This window comes from Malania oleifera, chromosome 4 (genome assembly GCF_029873635.1).
Source record: "Malania oleifera isolate guangnan ecotype guangnan chromosome 4, ASM2987363v1, whole genome shotgun sequence".
NCBI classification, from domain to species: domain Eukaryota; kingdom Viridiplantae; phylum Streptophyta; class Magnoliopsida; order Santalales; family Ximeniaceae; genus Malania; species Malania oleifera.
In genome coordinates this window covers 84,037,973-84,054,796 of record NC_080420.1, presented here as the reverse complement: position 1 = coordinate 84,054,796, position 16,824 = coordinate 84,037,973, and the positions used below count along the sequence as shown (strand labels likewise).

At 35.6% G+C, this 16,824-nt stretch overlaps 1 long non-coding RNA gene across 1 annotated transcript; it reads left to right on the top strand.

Annotated features, from left to right (window-relative positions):
* Window positions 1-1,474: 1,474 nt before the first annotated feature.
* LOC131152869 (uncharacterized) lies at window positions 1,475-2,008 on the top strand. Its single transcript, XR_009136115.1, has 2 exons — window positions 1,475-1,522; window positions 1,686-2,008. It is a non-coding gene; the product is annotated as an uncharacterized LOC131152869 (long non-coding RNA).
* Window positions 2,009-16,824: the final 14,816 nt, after the last annotated feature.

Below are 16,824 nucleotides of genomic sequence, written 5' to 3'. Positions count from 1 at the left end.
GAGTTTGATTCAGTCAAAAGCCCTATAAATATCCATTTTGGTTGCTTAATGACTAAGTTTGCTCCCAAAAGCTCTCTTTCTCTCTCTCTCTCTCTCTCTCTATAACTTGCGATTTTCTCTCTCTCTCTCTCTAAGGTTCTTTGCCGTTCGATGCCCGTTTCTAAAAATGGAGGTTCCTACGTTGATCAGAGGAGGAAATTCTACAAATATAGCGAATCAGATCATCATTTTGGGAATTTTCGGGTTTTCCCAAAAAAATCGAGACAAGGATTTGATTTCAATTTTGATTGGATATTTGGATAGTAGTCAAAATTATAGTAAGGTTATGTTCTGTGGTTTTAGGTTCTAGAATCCCGGGTCATCGGTTTGGATCAGTTTTGTATGAAGTTTCGTTTGAAGTTTAAGGTAAGGGGAATTTGATTACAACAGTTATTTTTGGAAAACTAAACTGCGAAAAAGCTAGTTTATACTTATATGTATGATTTAACTGCTTATTTTCTAAATTCTACTAAGTAGAAATGCCGGTATTACGATTTTACGATTTTTTGTGCAAACAAGGATTTTGGCATATGATCTCCAAATCTTACGAAAATCACTTATTTGCATTTATATTGGAGATGCTTGAATCCTTTACTTTTCCTTTTAAATGATGTTTACTGGATTTATATCATTTAGTGGATTTTTGGACTCAACTTGTGTGATATATGTTGAAATGAAAATTTATGAATTTTCTATACTATTGATATAGATTATGGGAATGGAGTTCCAATTTGTTATACTGAGTATGTGGAAAACAGAGGCTGGTGATATAACAAGCTGTATCAGTAAACAAAAAGAGGTAAACTGAGTGGATAGGCACCCATTTAAACCCAATGTGATTATTTGAAATTGTGAGAATACTAGAATTGCACAGGTTACTATATTTTTCTATAAATTGTATATATGATACTGGAACCACAGCTTGTGACCAAAAGAAGCTAAAAGAAACTTCAGTAAAAGGGGTTGAAAGATACTCCAGTTTGGGGGTTGAAATAAACTCTTACGGCTAGGTACTGATGCTGGCAATACGGTGTAACCATACATGAGAAATCAGTATGGGTACATTAATGGTCGACCTACGAGGAGTTAGTAAGCTGCTAGTAAAAATAAATCAGGGGGCGATCGGACTATAAAAGATGCTTGGCTTTATCTACATGAACAAGACACTGTCAGAGACAATCAGTGCACAACCCGTGCCACTGGGTAAACAGGCAAATTGTCATATCAAGCTGGACGTGTTCTAATAATCATATGCATGATTTAAATACCTGATGTGCAGATAAATGTTATATGTTACACTATTATAAACAAATATTTAAAACGTATGAGTTTGTATGAAAATATGCATATATGCAGTCACACACTGTTGTAACACTTTCTTCCTTACTAAAAGGTGTCTCATCCTATTATACAACCTTTGTTTTCAGGTCCATCAGTACATCGCTTGGGCTTTTCGTCTTGCTTCTCATTGCCTTTGCCACTCGTAAGTCTCTTGCTCTCTCTCTCTCTCTCTCTCTCTCTAAGCGTTGTTTATTAGCAGTTTATATAATATTTTCTGTCAGACCGTATTTGTTTAGTTCTAAGATTTCTCTCTCTCTGAGCTGCTAGGCATTCATTAATTTATGTATGTGTAATTTGATGTGCAGAAGATCAGATGGTGGTGCCGGCGGAGGGGAGAGTGTGCGAGGCACCTAGCGGCAAATTCAGTGGGCTATGCTTCCTTGAAAAGAACTGCGTGGATGTGTGCACGAAGAAGGAGAAACTTCTGGGCGGCTTTTGCAGAAATGGGATGTGTTACTGCAAGCATTGCTAATTAATTATTAAAAAAATAAGTCCCACTCCCACTGGCTTACGCCATACCCATGCATATATGTGCATGTAATACTGTCATATTTGTAGGTTGCTTATACTCATAATCGGCCGCATGTGATAGATAAATAAAACGAGATGGGATCTTTGTACTGTTTAAGTTAACTTATAGCTATTTTTTTTTTCGTAATGGCAAATTTAGCTTGCACGAACACTTCAAAGTTCAAATTTCTCTTGCAACAGAGAAATCAGGGAAGACGTGAACGGCTCTTAACAGGTTTTTGCAAGTCTCGTCAACGACTCAGCAGTTTTTTTTTTTTTTTTTTTCCACTAAATAAGCAAAGGGATTAGTATTGAAGTTTTAACAATTTTTTTAAGGGGCAAGAAAAGTTTTATTAAGAAAAAGGATGTTCACATGTTAAGGGAATTACCCAGACATTCATCAAAAGTAAATACATACACGAAATCATGCTTTAATAACATAAAAGAAATATTCAGACACAGATTGATTTGTCGTGATTTAAACTCATTACAAAAAATAAGATTATTAATAACCAGTTAAAATCGTCACTAATGATTATTAATGATCATTCAGTTATTATTAGTGGAAGTTCCAAATTAGTCGCTAAAACGATGGTAATTAATACTTATTAGTAACGAATTTTAAAAAATATCATTAATAATGAAGTATTAGTAAAGATTTTCTTTCGTCACTAAAAGTCTTATAAATTTTACATTTTCTCGATCGTCACTAAAGTTTAAGTATTAGTGACGATTTTTGAATTGTCACTAAATGCGATATTATTACTGACAGTTTGAAAATTTGTCACTAATATTTTTAAAATAAATATTTTTTTTGAATTCGTTCATTAATTCTTATAAAAACTTGTAATTACATTTTAGTACACATAATATTGAATCAGAATTACTAAAAAATCAATAAATTATTCAAAATTAAAATACAATTTATTCAAAATTTAAATACAAATTTAATTTTAAATACAAAAATTCATTTTATTCAGATAACAAAAAATATTAAAAAAAAAAAGGCAAAAGATGTATCCGATTGTAGTGTTTGATATCGTCCTAATGTTGTGACAGCCGCAAACTTTACGAAACAATATTATACAAAAAATTAGTATACGATTTTTGAACATATATGTATATGTATTATAAGTAAAAATGATTTGATAGCAAAATAATCGGACATTCGGACATATTTAAAAAAAAAAATTGAGACAATTTTAAAGAGTAGAGCTTAATTAGTTGGAATTGGCCCTACTCGATTTGAACCTCGTATGCCCAACTTGGACACCTGAGTGCTAAAATTCACTAAATTTGTTAAGTTTCTTTGTATTCTAACTTTACTTCTAAGTGGACAAAAAGCTCTCAGAAATGAGTTTTTGGGTATTGTCAGTTTCGGCACTTCCAGCTCAATGTGATGGACATATCAGCGCTGAATCCATTTAGTTTGGACCTTGTATGCCCAAATTGGATACCTGAGTGCTTAAAATCAATTAGGCACTAACAATTTAAAATATTTATTCCAATGTTATCAAGACCGATCTCTATATTGATTTAGCACTTTAAATAGCTAATCAAACTAAACAATTACAATAATAAATTTTAAAATAAACCTAATTTAACAAAGCAATCTTATTGTTCAATAAGAATCAATATTTTACACAAACAATTAAAAATATTTATTCCAACATTATCAATATCTCTACATTAACCTAACAATTTAAACAAATAATTAACCAAACTAAACAATTTTCACAAATAATTTGAATATAACTCTACATTAACAAAATAATCTTATTGTTGAATAACAACCAATATTTTTGTATAAGTCTATTGATTTAAACGTATAACTAAAAATAAATAATTTTGATGAATGCCTTCCAACACAAACCAAAATCCGAAACGCACACTATCAAATAAAAAATCAAACTCAATATTCTAAAAATAAAAACAAAAAATACCCTAATAATATCACTGAACATAAATATTGGAACGTCTTCTAAAATGCACAAATCACCATTAAAAATCTTTCAATAACATTTAACCAAAAAAATTTTTCCTCGAAATTTCAAATAATAGATGAGTTCTTGAGAAAATTAGAGTCCGAGTATAAAATTGGAGCAATAGAATACAGAAATGGAAGTGTATTGAAAATACCTCGACCGGTAAATAATTTTTTTTTAAAAAAAATAATCCCCAATGCTCACTTATAGAAATTCATTTTTTATGTGAAGATACCTAACTAATCATCGGGCGAAGGGGAAGGAAACAAAATGACGATGACGCAACTTAAGGCGAGAAGGTCTTGAGTAGCAAAAAAAGGAAAAAAAAGAAAGACTAAATTTGAGAAAGCCAAAGCCGAATAATTGTAATTGAAAAAAAAAATATCCTTCTATCAAGCGTCAACTGATATGCTTAAAAAAGGAATATGCTTAAACAGTAATATGCTTAAAAAAGGAAAAAGTCGTTTTCAGTTTGGCTTCCCACGTGGTTGGAGATCGAGATAATGGTTTGAATTTTGTGTCGTACTACCTGATCTGCTTTATGACGATCGACAGGAACGTGGGCGGGGAGCTGAACCCTACGCAGTCGCCTCAGCACCACATCTTGACTAATTCAACGTGCGAGCTTAGCAGTGGCGCTTGGACCCGTCACCTATCCTCTCTCTCACCCATCGCCATCGCTGTCTGCCAGCTGCCTTTCTATCTCAAGATTTAAGAAGGCGAAGAAAAATTAAAGAACTTCAACTCTCATATATTATAATGGAGAGGAAGTCACTTGGCCTCATCGTCGTCCTCCAACACATGTCAAAGAACCAATTAATTATAAAAGTTGTCACTAAATAGAGTAACAACTTCGACATGACAATAAATAAAAAGAAAGTTAGAGTTAAAAAATATATGGAAGGAAAATTAAATTATTAAGATAAACAAAATAAATATTATTTTAAGAAAATAGTATTCATATCAAATGGTCTCTCTCTCTCACACTCTATCAGCCTTTTTTCTATCTCTTTCATTGCCATCGTAATCACCATCATCATCATCATCATTTGAGTCTCCAAAAGAATGAAGAGAAGATTGTAGAGCCCCACGTGCGTCGTCCACCCATACATCTATGCAATTTAGGAGAAATCTCTGCTACCTAGACTGCAGTGTTGGGAATATCTTTTAATCCATAAATCTAATAATCCAATATTATCATGTTATTCAATTAAGAAAACTAAATGCAGAACAAATACCTCGATCCATACTGAATGCGAAATAAATATCTGAATCCATAGATGTGTCTTATTTGATTGTCCAACAGCTTTTAGCGGAGAGTTTTGATCTTCCACAGTCAAATTTCTAAGTGTCTCACTTGTCTTCTTCTCCTTATATGGGGAAAAGAAAGAACGTAAAAACTGTTTCTGATTTGACTTGGAAACCATAACCCTATTATCTTTTCCTTATATACTAGGTAAAGTTTAGAAGCCCATCAGTTCTAAATTAACTTAGTATTGAGTTTCTACACATTGTAATGCTCGTACCCATTAGATGTTAAAATAGTATTGGGCTTCTATACAATTAAAATACATAAATTTCATATGTTGGGATAACAAAAAAAAAATTTCAAAATTCAAATTCAAATACAAATACATTATATAAGTTCAAATTAAAATACAGAAATTTCATCTGTTCAGATAATAAAAAGAATAAAAAAAAAATCAAAAGTTGCATCCGATCAACTATAGCATGACATCGTGCTGATGTTGTGACAGCCGCAAATCTTACAAATTAATAATTATAAAAAAAAGTAGCATACGATTTATGAACATATATGTATACGTAATATAAGTATCAATGATTTGATAGCAGAATAATCGGACATTCAGACATAGTTAAAAAAAAAATGATACAATTTTAATTTGAATTTATATTAGTGACGGTTTTCAAACTATCACTAAAAGCGGCATTATCAGTGACGGTTTGAAAACTATTACTAATACTTTAAAATAAATATTTTATTTTTGAATTCATTCATTAATTCCTATAAAAAAACTTGTAATTACATTTTAGCATACATAATATTAAACCAAAATTACTAAAAAATTCATAAATTATTCAAAATTAAAATACAAATTGTTCAAAATTCAAATGCAAATTCAAATTCAATTTCAAATACAAAAATTCATTCTGTTCAAATAATTAAAAATACATCGTCCTAATGTTGTGACAACCGCAAACCCTACAAAGTAATAATTATACAAAAAATTAGTATACGATTTTTGAACATACATGTATACATACTATAACTAAAAATGATTGGATATTTAGACATATTTAAAAAAAATTGATACAATTTTAAAGATTTAAGTTTGATTAGTTGGAATTGACCCCACTCGGTTTGGACCTTGTATGCCTAACTTGGGCACCTGAGTTCTAAAATCCACTAAATTTGTTAAGTTTGTTTGTAATCTAATTTTGCTTCTAAATGATCAAAAAGCTCCGATTTTTTTGGCATCGTCAATTCCGGCACATCCAACTCAATGTGACGGACGTGTCGGGACTAACCCCTTTCAATTTGGGTCTCGTATGCCCGAATTAGACACCTGAGTGCTTAAAATTAAGCATTAACAATTAAAAATATTTATGCCAACGTTATCAATCTAGCACTTTAAATAACTAATCAAATTAAACAATTACCACAATAAATTTTAAAATAAACTTAATTTAACAAAGCAATCTTAATGTTCAATAAGAATCAATATTTTACACTAACAATTAAAAATATTTATTCCAGCACGTACTGTCAATATCTCTACATTAGCCTAACAATTTAAACTAATAATTGACCAAACTAAACAATTTTCACAAATAATTTGAATATAACACTACTTTAACAAAACAATCCTATTGTTGAATAACAACCAATATTTTTGTATAATTCTATTGATTTAAGCATATAACTAAAAATACATAATTTTGATGAACTTCCAACACAAACCAAAATCCGAAACGCACACTATCAAACAAAAAATCAAACTCAATAATCTAAAAATAAAAACAAAAAAAACCCTAATAATATCACTAAACATAAATGTTGGAATGCCTTCTAAAATACACAAATCACCATTAAAAATCTTTCAATAACATTTAACCAACAAATCTTTTCCTCACAATTTCAAATAATAGATGAGTTCTTGAGAAAATTAAAGTCTGAGTATAAAATTGGAGCAATAGAATACGGAAATGGAAGTGAATTGTAAATACCTCAACCGGTAAATAATTTTTTCAAAAAAAAAAAAAAAAAATCCCCTATCGCTCAGTTATAGAAGTTCATTTTTGGCGTGAAGGTACCTAACTATTCATTCGATGAATGGGAAGGAAACAAAATGATGGTGCAACTTTAGGAATTGTAACTTAATTTTAATTTAAATAAAATCGAATAATTATTACCTAATTTTAAAGTGACATTTAAGAATCTTTCAAAATTATAATTTGAGTAACCACTACCCAATTTATACGAACATATTTTTACTAATGTTAAACTATTTGTATGAGTATTTATTATAAGAGAAAGGATACCAACCGCCTCAAATGTTTTAAAATTTTCAATAAAACTTAAAAATGTCATGGATCTTTCATGAGATTGTCAAAAAAATATGAACTTTTCTTATACTTTACAAATAAAATATGTATTTTAAAAAAAGTTACCTTTCTTTTAATAAACCTTAAGAGATACCTTAAAAAAAATTCAAAATTTAATTTTTTATGTCTTTTTTCCTTATTATTAAACAGTAATATGCTAAAAAAGGAAAAAACACGTTTTTAATATCGAGATAATGGTTTGAATTTTGTGACAACTGACATGTGCGTGGCCTCAGCTGGGCGTTAAGGGGATAGGCACCGCCTTGAATGCGCCGCTTGGACCCGTCACCTCCTCTCTTCGATTAATCTCTCACCCATCGCCATCCATTTCTACAACAGTTCAACTCTCTCTCTCTCGATAATGGTTTGAATTTTGTGTCGTACTATCTTACTTGTCCTTTATGACAATTGACATGTACGTGGTGGGTGGGGAGCGCATGATAGCTTTAGACGTGGCGATAAGAGGATAGGCACCACCTTGGACTTTCCCAGCTGAATGCGCCCGCTTGGACCCGTCACTTCCCCCCTTCAATTAATCTCTCACCCTCTCTCTCTCACCCATCGCCATCGCATTTCTATCTCAAGAGTTAAGAAGCCGAAGAAAACGGAAATTCAACTCTCATAGATTATCATGGAGGGGAAATCGCTTGGAAGACTCTCCCTCTGAAGCAACGCATGTTATTTCTGTCCAAGAACCAATTTGCTTAAAATTATTTCAAAATCCTTCCCTGCTCATCAATTCCACTTTGGCGCTTTGTTCCATTGGACTGGGCTCTGTCATTCATTAGGGTTGGTGATCCTGTCGGTCGCCCACGTGAGCTGGCGTTGTTTTCAAAATGGTTGTCGGCCGTTGTTTGTTTTTCCTTTTCAAAAATCAATTTAATTACTGTTATTCTTTTTTTATACAAAATTAATTATTTTTTAATGCCAATACATAAATTGTCTTTTAAAAATTGAACGATAATTTTATAATTTTATAAAATTATTTTTTAAAAAATAAATAGCGATCAAATTGAAATTTGATTACAGCTTCAATGCGTTTGTGAAACGGACAGATGCTGGTGACGAGCGAGGTGAGAGTTTTGGGAGGACCAAGAATGGGATTACATTTGGTCCCAGTCGGATGCACTAGCGTACATGCAACATACACTAGCGTCCCAAACTGTACGAGTTTGGCTACAAAAAATATAAATATGATTATTATTTTGACGGCGCCGGTACTTCCCAAATCATCACTCGTCCAATACCGATCATCGTCGATCACTTTCCGTGCAAATCCTCGACCGCCGCTTAAGGATTTTGAATAAATAGGAAAATTTTAATTTATAAAATTATAAAATTTGATCTGTGTTTATTTATTTTTTTAAATAAATTTAAAGCTACTAATAAAAAATTAAAATAAAATTTATTTATTACAAAAGTTTAAATAAAAAATAACTAATTTTATATTAAAAAAATAATAATTAAATTAATTAATTATTAGAATTTAATTCACCACTCAAAATTTTATTTGGAGTGGGCTTCTTTGACCATCTTTTGCTTTCGGTCGTCAGCGTGGCATTAATTCCAGTCTGTCGTTGGGGTTGGTGATCTTGTTGGTCGCCCACGTGAGCTGGTGTTGTTTCAAAATGGTTGTCCATTGTTGTTTGTTTTTTCTCTTTGTTTCGAAAGTTGTCCTCCAATTAGTTTGATTTTTAAATTTGAATTGCCTATGTGTCGCACAGTAAGAGTGTGATTGAAGTATGGAAGAATAGTTTTCAGTTGTCTCTATCACCGTTGGGCGAGTTGATACTATTGTCCACAATATGTGGTTCAAAATCAAAATCAGTGTCATTTTCTTGACCAGTGTTTTGGTACATTGGTCAACTTGTTAGAAATACTGAACAAGTATTATTTTATTTTTTGATTCTAAGAGTATAGATGGATGTCTATTTATATAGGAAGCATAGAGAGTTATGTAAGTAAATAGGAGTGCAGTATAAGTAATAAGAATATAGTACAAGCAGTACAAGTACAGTACAAGTAATAAGAGTGTTGTACAGGTAAATAAGGGTTGGACTTTAGCCTAAAGCCTAATACACATTAATAGCTCCCCTCTAACTCAAGGTGGGTGGGAGACCAACTTGAGGTTATCAACCAAAGTACAATGATGTTCCTTAGGATGTGACTTAGTGAAGATATTTGCAAACTGATGTTTAGAAGAAACTGAGAAGAGCTTGAGAGCACCATGGATAAGATGATAACGAATAAAATAACAGTCAATCTTGATGTGTTTAGTTTGTTCATGGAAAACATCATTGTGAGCAATGTGAATGACACTTTGATTGTCACAATAAAGAGGAGTAGCAAAGGATGTGGACACACCTAAGTCCTTAAGAAGCCATCGGAGCCAAAGAAGCTCAGATGTGGTATCAACAATGGCACGCTATTTTGCTTCAGTATTAAAGCAGGCCACAAGGGTTTGTTTCTTACTCCGCCAAGAAATTAGAGAAGAGCCAAGAAGAAAACAATAACCAGTGGTGGACCTACGATTAGTGAGATTTCCTGCCCAATCAGCCTCAGAGAATGCACGGAGAATAAGCGGAGACTGAGCAAAGTAGAAAAGGCCATGGAAAGGAGTGTCATTAAGATATCGAAGAATGTGCAAAACAGCAGCATAGTGAGTTGAACATGGAGTAGATAGATACTGGCTCACCTGGTGAACAACATAGGAGATGTCTGGACGAGTGATAGTGAGATAAACTAGGCTTCCAACCAAGTGTCTGTAAAGAGAGGGATTAGATAATGCTTCCCCCCCCCCCCCCTGAGAGAGTCATATGCACATTAAGTTCAACTAGAATGTCAACAGTCTTGCTATCAATGAGTCCAGCTCGAGACAGGAGTTCATATGCATATTTGGCATGAGAAATGTAAAGACCATCTGTGGAATGAGTGATTTCAAGACCCAATAAGTAGCAGAGATGACCAAAATCTTTTGTAGAGACCCAAACCTAAAATAAGCTGGGTTCGTCGACGAAGGAGTCACGTTCTTCGACAAAGTCCTTTAAAGACTCGTCGACGAAATTCAGGGCCTTGTCGATGAGCAAATACCGAGCGAGTTAGTAAAAATATCTAAACTGGGCTCGGCGACGATGGTATGGCCTCATCGACAAGCTGTGTGGTGGATTCATTGACGAAGACGCCGCCTCGTCGACGAGTTTGACTCAGTCAAAAGCCCTATAAATATTCATTTTGGTTGCTTAAGGGCTAAGTTTGCTCCCAAAAGCTCTCTCTCTAACCTACGGTTTTCTCTCTCTCTTTCCAAGGTTCTTCACCATTTGACGCCTGTTTCTAAAAACGGAGGATCCTGCGTTGATCAAAGAGGAAACTCTACAAATATAGCGGATCGGATCGTCGTTCCGGGAATTTTTGGGTTTTCCCAAAAAAATCGAGATAAGGATCTAATTTCAATTTTGATTGGATATTTGGATAGTAGTCAAAATTATAGTAAGGTTATGTTCTGTGGTTTTAGGTTCTAGAATCCCAGGTTGTCGGTTTGGATCGGTTTTGTACGAAATTTCGTTTCAAGTTTAAGGTAAGGGGAATTTGATTACAAAAGTTATTTTTGGAAAACTAAACCGCTAAAAAGTTAGTTTATACTTATATGTATGATTTAACTGCTTATTTTCTAAATTTTACCGAGTAGAAATGCTGGTTTTACGAATTTACAGTTTTTGGTAAAAACAAGGATTTTGGCGTATGATCTCCAAATCTTACTAAAATCACTTGTTTTCATTTATATTGTAATAGGAGATGCTTGAATCCTTTACTTTTCCTTTTAAATGATGTTTACATGATTTATATCATTTAAAGGATTTTTGGACTGAACTCGTGTGATATATGTTGAAATGGAAATGTATGAATTTTCTATACTATTGATATAGATTATGGGAACGGAGTTCCAATTTGTTATACTGAGTATGTGGAAAACAGAGGCCGGTGATACACCGAGCTGTATCAATAAACAAAAAGAGGTAAACTGAGTGGATAGACATCGGTTTGAACCCTGTGTGATTATTTGAAATTGTGAGAATACTGGAATTGCACAGGTTACTATATTTTGCTATAATTGTGTATATGATACTGGAACCACAGCTTGTAACCAAAAGAAGTTGAAAGAAACTTCAGTAAAAGGGGTTAAAAGATACTCCAGTTCAGGGGTTGAAATAAACTCCTAGGGCTAGGTACCGATGCTGGCAATACAGTGCAACCATACATGAGAAATCAGTATGGGTACATTAGATGGTCGACCTGCGAGGAGTTACTAAGTTGTTGGTAAAAATAAACCAGGGAGCGGTCGGACTATAAAAGATGCTCGACTTTGCCTGCACGAATAGGATACTGTTAGAGGCAATCAGTGCACAACCTGTGCCACGGGGTAAATAGGAAAATTGTCATATCAAGCTGGAGGTGTTCTAATAATCATATGCATGATTTAAATACTTGATGTGCAGATAAATGTTATATGTTACACTATTATAAACAAATATTTCAAATGTATGAGTTTGTATGAAAATATGCATATATGCAGTCACACACTATTGTAACACTTTCTTCCTTACTAAGAGGTGTCTCACCCTATTATACAACCTTTGTTTTCAGGTCCATCAGTACGTTGATCCTAGTAGCTAAAGGGACTGGAGAGATTGTATTTTGGTTTAGCTTATGTAAGCTTTCGAACCATGTATTAAGCTTAGATGAAGGTCTTTTCTGGATGTTTGTAATAACAGGATTTATTCTATGTCTAGATTTATGTATTTGTGGATGTATTAGTAAGCTCTAGTATAAGTCTAGTAGAAATTCCAATGAATGTTTATGTTTTTCTGCAACATTTACATTGTAATTATGTATGGTTTACACTTGTAGGTCCCTGTTTATGGTGGGTTGTCTATGTATCTTGAATAGGTACATGTATTTTGTTTTTGGGTTAACAGTGCTGGTCCGTATAATGGGCCGGGTCGTTACAATTGGTATCAGAGCCATAGTCAGTCGGAAATATGATTTGATTCATGCCGCCTGGTTAGGAATATGTGCAGAACTTAGGATTTGCTAGTTTTGATAGTTTAAATAGTTTAGAATATACTAGAGTATTGGACAAGGATAAGACCTTTGATTTTGTTTTGTATATCTGGAGACGAAAATTCATCAATAGACTTCTGTGTTTTTCTGGATCAGTCGAAAGGTTCAGAAAATCATGGCAATCCATTAACGGTTTTGTTTCCTAGTAGAAGGGTGGAATTTGAGTTCGAATGATAATGTCAAATTAAAGGAGTACATCAATACTAGGGATATGAATTTAAGGGATTGAGTTTATAACATGACAGTATCAGTCGATTCTTAGGCCATTACATTTCTAATGGATTCTCATAATTGTTTTTAGGATGGAATCTAGGGATATCACTGCCAACGTGGGAGGGAGTATTAGTGAGGGTGCTGGCCCTAAGGCTGGTAATGATTCCACTAGTGTGTTGCATGACTTCGCACAACAACTTATGGCTGAGGTAGTGCATACGAATAGGGGGTAGGATTGTCTTACAACTGAGTTGGGTTGCTCCATCGAGCAGTTCACCAGGTTGAAGCCCTCGGCTTTTGTGGGCAGTGCAGATCCAGTTCGTGCTGAGAATTGGATCCAGGAGATCGAGAAGATCCTAGACGTGTCAAACTACATTGAGAGGTAGAAAGCTACCTTCGCCACATGCAAGTTGGCAAGGGAGACTGAGAGATGCTGGGTGACCGTAAAGAAGATGGAAGAGCACCGACCTATACCAATAGCGTTGACGTGGGCCCAATTCAAAGAGCTCTTCTTTGAACATTATTTTTCGGTCACAGTTAGAAACGTGAAGATGAAGGAATTTATGAACCTGACGCAGGAATCACTAATAGTGCAGTAGTATGCTGCCAAATTCCAGGAGCTATCCTGATTTGCTCTATTCGTGATACCATATGAAGCGAAAAAGGTTTGGAAGTTTCATAGGGGTCTAAGGAGCGAGATCCGTAAGCAGACATCAATCTTGCAGTTACAGGACTTTGCTACGTTGGTTGATAAAGCCACGGTAGCAGAAGAGTGTTTGCTGGAGGACACAGAGGCTCAGGTCATGAAGAAGAGACCAGCGCCTCCTAATTCTTCATTTGGGGCAAGACAGGGTAAGTGGAAGAAGAACAGTGGTAGTACATCCCAGAATACCGCACGTGTTCAACGTTGCTTTTTATGTGGTAAGACACACCATGGGCAGTGTTGGTTGTCTACAGGGCCCTGTATGCGGTGTGGTAGGTAAGGGCATTAGATAAGAGACTATTAGATGCAGAGGAATAGTGGAACCTCGCAGCAGCCATACAAAGGTAATACTCAGGCATAGCGTGGTGGTCGGCAATGGGGTATGGCCTAGGCGAGGGTGTATTCTCTGACTCCAGCCGATGCTGAGAATCTAAGTGATGTTGTCATAGGTATTATTTACATGATTTCTCGTAAAGCCGTTGTATTATTTGGTTCTAGGGCAACGCATTCTTTTATTTCCCATGGATTTGTGAAATTGTGTGGATTAGAGGTGCAACGGTTAGATTATGAACTGGTAGTAGCTACACCGTTCCGGTCTGCGGTCGGGTGTAGTAGTGTAATCCGTAACTTCCCGGTAGAAATTTATGGAAGGGTGCTACTAGTTGATCTTGTGGTGTACGACATGTATAGCCTTGATATCATTTTTGGTATGGACTGGTTGTCATCCAGTTATACCAGTATTGACTGCCACAGGAGAGAGGTGTTGTTCAAACCGCCTGGAGAACAGGAATTTCAGTATTTAGGGTTGTGTGTGCATTCTGTACCACGACTCCTTTATGCTATGCAAATTAGGAGGCTACTTCTTAGGGGGTGCCAAGGGTATCTGGCATTTGTGAAAGACATGCCAGTAGAGGAATAGGAATTGGAGATGATTGCGGTAGAGCACGAGTTCCCTGACGTATTTCCAGAGGACTTACTAGATTTATCTCTAGATCGTGAAGTGGAATTTGCCATAGAATTAGTTCCAAGTACGCCGCCGATATCGAAAGCTCCGTATCGTATGGCTCCAGCCGAATTGAGGGAGTTGAAAGAACAACTTCAGGAATTGCTGGACAAAGGATATATTCGACCCAGTGTTTCTCCTTCGGGAGCACCGGTGTTATTTGTGAAGAAGAATGATGGGTTGATAAGGATGTGCATCGACTACCGAGAATTGAATAAGGCGACGATAAAGAATAAATATCCGCTAGCTAGGATCGATGATTGTTTGACCAACTTTAGAGCATGCAGGTCTTCTCCAAGATTGACCTACGGTCTGGGTATCACCAGCTTAAGGTGAAAGCGGAGGATGTTTCAAAAACTGCATTTCGAACCTAATATGGTCATTTTGAATTTATGGTTATGCCTTTTGGTTTGACTAATGCACCTGCAACCTTTATGGATTTAATGAACAGGGCGTTTCATGAGTATCTAGATCAGTTCGTCGTGGTGTTTATTGATGATATCCTAGTGTACTCTAGGAGTGCTGCAGAACATGAAATTCATTTGAGCCTAGTATTTCAAATGCTTAGAGATAAGAGGTTGTATGCTAAACTGAAGAAGTGCGAGTTCTGGTTGGAACATATTGCATTTCTAGGGCACGTGGTGTCTAAAGAAGGTGTATCCGTGGACTCGAGTAAGATTGAAGCAGTAGTGAACTGGGCAAGACTGATGAATGTTCAAGAGGTTAGAAGTTTTCTGGGTCTTGCAAGTTAATACCAACGGTTTGTGGAAGGGTTCTCCAGTTTAGTAGGTCCTTTGACGAGACTCACGCGGAAGAGTGTGATGTATGATTGGACAGATGAGTGCGAACTGAGTTTCCAGGAGCTGAAACGGCGACTGGTCACTACTCCAGTTTTGACTCTTCCATCCAGTGATGGTGGTTTTGTTATATATAGTGATGCTTCAAAAAAGGGTTTTGGTTGTGTTCTAATCCAGCAAGGCAAAGTAGTTGCTTACTCTTGTCGTCAACTCAAAGAATATGAGAAGAACTACCCGACGCATGATATGGAGTTAGCAGCGGTAGTGTTTGCACTGAAAATTTGGAGGCACTGCTTGTACGGTGAAAGGTGTGAGATTTTTACCGACCATAAAAGTTTTAAATACTTTTTCATCCGAAAGGAGCTCAACATGAGATAGCGTAGATGGCTTGAATTGATTAAAGACTATAATTGTACTATTAGCTATCATCCAGGAAAAGCTAATGTGGTGGCTGATGCTTAGAGTCAAAAGTTTGTTGATGCGTCAGTCTTAGCAGTGGAGGTTCAGAATCATATCTGTATGGACCTTGAAAGGTTGAGTTTGGAGGTGGTAGAAGGAAACCATCAAGCTATCCTTGCTAGCTTGGCGGTACAGCCAACTTTGTAGGAGAGGATCCGTGTGTCGCAAATGGAGGATCCCGAGTTGGTTGAGATTATAGAAGGAGTTCAGAAGGGGTTAAAGCCGGATTTCAATATCTTTGGTGATAGGATGTTGAGATTTCGTGGCAAGGTTTGTGTACCGAATGATGCCGTGATTAAACGGGTCATTCTAGAGGAGGCACATCGTTCACTCTACACTTTACATCCTGGTAGTACGAAAATGTACCAGAATTTGAGATAATCTTTCTGGTGGTCCAACATGAAAAGAGAGATTGCCCAATTTGTAGAGCAGTGCCTAACATGTCAGTAGATCAAAGCGAAACATCAGAAGTCGGTAGGACCACTTCAACCACTTGATATCCCTGAGTGGAAGTGGGAACACATCTTGATGGATTTTGTGACGGGTCTACCTATGGGGGTACATGGGCAGAATGCTATTTGGGTTATAGTGGATCAGCTGACGAAGACTGCACATTTCATTCCAATTAAAGTCAGCTACTCTCTGAATAAGCTGGCAGAACTTTATGTGTAGGAGGTAGTACGACTCCATGGTGTCCCTATTTCTATTGTTTCAGATCAGGATTCACGTTTTACATCTCATTTCTAGAAAAGTTTACAGGATGCCTTGGGATCACGTCTAACGTTCAGTACGTATTTTCACCCGCAGATGGATGGACAGTCGGAGAGGACTATTCAGACATTAGAGGATATGTTGTGGGCTTGTGTACTAGATTTCAGAGATAGTTGGATACGATATCTATTGCTTGTTGAATTTGCATATAACAACAGTTACCAGGTGAGCATAGAGATGACACCTTAATTCTGGACCTAGTATCTCCAAGTTCTAGAGATTCATAACTTATTACATGTGACGGATCTGGGACGTACT